This window comes from Schistocerca serialis, chromosome 8, assembly GCF_023864345.2.
Source record: "Schistocerca serialis cubense isolate TAMUIC-IGC-003099 chromosome 8, iqSchSeri2.2, whole genome shotgun sequence".
Classification (NCBI taxonomy): Eukaryota; Metazoa; Arthropoda; class Insecta; order Orthoptera; family Acrididae; genus Schistocerca; species Schistocerca serialis.
In genome coordinates this window covers 368125153-368128790 of record NC_064645.1, presented here as the reverse complement: position 1 = coordinate 368128790, position 3638 = coordinate 368125153, and the positions used below count along the sequence as shown (strand labels likewise).

The window sequence follows — 3638 nt, the reverse complement described above, 5'->3', positions numbered from 1 at the left end:
TTTGGAATGGAGCGTATCATATTTAATGTTAATAATTGTCTCCGTATAATATATCTGACAATAATGATTAATCCAACAGATTGAGCACAATTTCCTGTGTATGTAACACACGTTTTGTAGGCATACAACCAATATCTGGATAAATGTGACAAATGCTCTAGAACTGCGAACACATTTATTTTTAGCCTGAAAATGTTGGTTGTCAAAATTATTATTTATCTAAAAATTGGCGTTTCCAGTCGAAGACAAATTACGACTAACGATTCCTAAACAAGGCAGCATAGCCAGCAACAGGAAGATTTTTAATAGGAATTATTTTCTTAGGGACAGAGTAGGTGTACCATTTTTTGGAAAGTTTTGGCTTTATCGGTTTTAAGCCACCTTAAACAACGTAAAAATATAAACTCTTTCAGTGAAATGATATTTGGAGGGAGGAGGGCGTCATGATAGCCACGATACCACCACCTTTCCCCCTTGGACCTTCATTGCATCCGAGACTTTTCAATCCTCTAAGGTTGGTGGATACTCGTTCTGGCTGAATGAAATGTGCAGGCCTTTGTATAGCCTGCTAACAGTTTTGGCTGTGTATTTAACGTTTGAAAAGTCCAGGTTGAAGGTGAAACAAGTTTCAACGTATACGAAATGCATTTGGCATTGTATTATGGGATTGTGTAATTTGATAGAGGACCGTTTGATACTTTACCGTACGATACAAAAAACAAACAAACACCATCCGAGCAGGTCTTGAAGCCGCAACGCTACCGACTAACCGCCGTGCCGTCCTCAGTCCTTAGGCGTCACCGGATGAGGCAGTGGAGGGGCACGTGGTCAGCACACCACTCTCCCGACCGTTGTCAGTTTTCGTGATCAAAGCCGCTGCTTCTCAGTCAAGCAGTTCCTCATTTGGCCTCAAAAGGGCTGAGTGCACCCAGCTTGCCAACAGCACTCGGGAGACCAGGACGATGACCCATCCAAATGCTAGCCAAGCCCGACACCGATTAACTTCGGTGGTCCGATTGGAACCTGTGTTATCGCTGCGCCAAGGCCGTTAGCACCATAGGACACACATCGACTTAATTTAATTCAAGGAAATATCACTAATTTATTTGCCTTACTCGTTCTATTCCCAAGGGAAAACCTTTGTAGTGTTCGCAAATAATGGCAGGAAAAATGAATAACACTAGAAATTTTGACTGAGGTGTGGAAACGTGCTACCATAGCACAACTTATCATTTGTCGTGGCTTGTTCAGCCTAGAAGTGGTCGCATTCATGACTGATATCAGTACACCTTTACAGGAGTAGCTGTTTCCTAAAATTGCTTTACCAAAACTTTATATTCGTATTCTGAATTAATGACCTGATATGCCTGAATATGTCTGAACTACACTGGGGACCAAAATTGAAGTAATAAACGGCAATTTTGCAAGGTGCGTTTATTTTGCCACAAAACAGTATAACAGGTGATAATAAAGTAGAAACAATATAAAGAATTCTACATCTACATCTACGTGATTACTCTGCTATTCACAATAAAGCGCCATGCAAAGGGTTCAATGAACCACCTTCAAGCTGTCTCTCTACCGTTCCACTCCTGAAAGGAGCGCGGGAAAAACGATCTCTTAAATTTTTCTGTGCGAGCCCTGATTTCTCTTATTTTATCGTGTTGATCTTTTCTCCCTATGTAGGTGGGTGCCAATTGAAATTTTTCGCAATCGGAGGAGAAAACTGATGATTGAAATTTCATGAGAAGGTCCCGTCGCAACGAAAAACGCCTTTCTTTCAATGATTGCCACACCAGACTGAGATTTTCACTCTGCAGCGGAGTGTGCGCTGATATGAAACTTCCTGGCAGATTAAAACTGTGTGCCCGACCGAGACTCGAACTCGGGACCTTTGCCTCTCGCGGGCAAGTGCTCTACCATCTGAGCTACCGCAGCACGACTCACGCCCGGTCTCACAGCTTTACTTCTGCCAGTATCTCATCTCCTACCTTCCAAACTTTACAGAAGCTCTCCCGCGAAACTTCCAGAACTAGCACTCCTGAAAGAAAGGATACTGCGGAGACATGGCTTAGCCACAGCCCGTTTAAATCTGCCAGGAAGTTTCATATCAGCGCACACTCCGCTGCAGAGTGAAAATCTCATTCTGGAAACACCCCCAGGCTGTGGCTAAGCCATGTCTCCGCAGTATCCTTTCTTTCAGGACTGCTAGTTCTGCAAGGTTCGCGGGAGAGCTTCTGTAAAGTTTGGAAGGTAGGAGACGAGATACTGGCAGAAGTAAAGCTGTGAGACCGGGCGTGAGTCGTGCTTCGATAGCTCAGATGGTAGAGCACTTGCCCGCGAAAGGCAAAAGTCCCGAGTTCGAGTCTCGGTCGGGCACACAGTTTTAATCTGCCAGGAAGTTTCATATCAGCGCACACTCCGCTGCAGAGTGAAAATCTCATTCTGGAAACATCCCTCAGGCTGTGGCTAAGCCATGTCTCCGCAGTATCCTTTCTTTCAGGATTGCTAGTTCTGCAAGGTTCGCGGGAGAGCTTCTGTAAAGTTTGGAAGGTAGGAGACGAGATACTGGCAGAAGTAAAGCTGTGAGACCGGGCGTGAGTCGTGCTTCGATAGCTCAGATGGTAGAGCACTTGCCCGCGAAAGGCAAAAGTCCCGAGTTCGAGTCTCGGTCGGGCACACAGTTTTAATCTGCCAGGAAGTTTCATATCAGCGCACACTCCGCTGCAGAGTGAAAATCTCATTCTGGAAACATCCCTCAGGCTGTGGCTAAGCCATGTCTCCGCAGTATCCTTTCTTTCAGGATTGCTAGTTCTGCAAGGTTCGCGGGAGAGCTTCTGTAAAGTTTGGAAGGTAGGAGACGAGATACTGGCAGAAGTACAGCTGTGAGACCGGGCGTGAGTCGTGCTTCGATAGCTCAGATGGTAGAGCACTTGCCCGCGAAAGGCAAAAGTCCCGAGTTCGAGTCTCGGTCGGGCACACAGTTTTAATCTGCCAGGAAGTTTCATATCAGCGCACACTCCGCTGCAGAGTGAAAATCTCATTCTGGAAACATCCCTCAGGCTGTGGCTAAGCCATGTCTCCGCAGTATCCTTTCTTTCAGGATTGCTAGTTCTGCAAGGTTCGCGGGAGAGCTTCTGTAAAGTTTGGAAGGTAGGAGACGAGATACTGGCAGAAGTACAGCTGTGAGACCGGGCGTGAGTCGTGCTTCGATAGCTCAGTTGGTAGAGCACTTGCCCGCGAAAGGCAAAGGTCCCGAGTTCGAGTCTCGGTCGGGCACACAGTTTTAATCTGCCAGGAAGTTTCATTGCCACACCAATTCACGTATCATATTTGTAGCGATAATACAAAACGAGCTGCCCTTCTTTGTACTTTTTCGATGTCATCCGTCAGTCCCCACACCGCACAACAATACTCCAAAATAGCGCGTACAAGTATGGTGTAAGCAGTCTCTTTAGTAGAGTTAGTAGAGCTGTTGCACCTTCTAAGTATTCTGCCAATGAATCGCAGTCTTTGGTTTGCTCTACTCACAACATTGTCTATGTGATCGTTCCAATTTAGGTTATTTGTGATTGTAATCCGTAAGTATTTAGTCGAATTTAAAGCCTTAAGATTTGTGTGACTTATCGCGTAAACGA

The 3638-nt window shown here is 45.5% G+C and overlaps 1 non-coding gene across 1 annotated transcript; it reads left to right on the top strand.

Annotated features, from left to right (window-relative positions):
* Positions 1-3205: 3205 nt before the first annotated feature.
* On the top strand, positions 3206-3280 carry Trnas-cga (transfer RNA serine (anticodon CGA)). The gene has a single exon. It is a non-coding gene; the product is annotated as a tRNA-Ser (tRNA).
* The last annotated feature ends 358 nt before the right edge of the window (positions 3281-3638 follow it).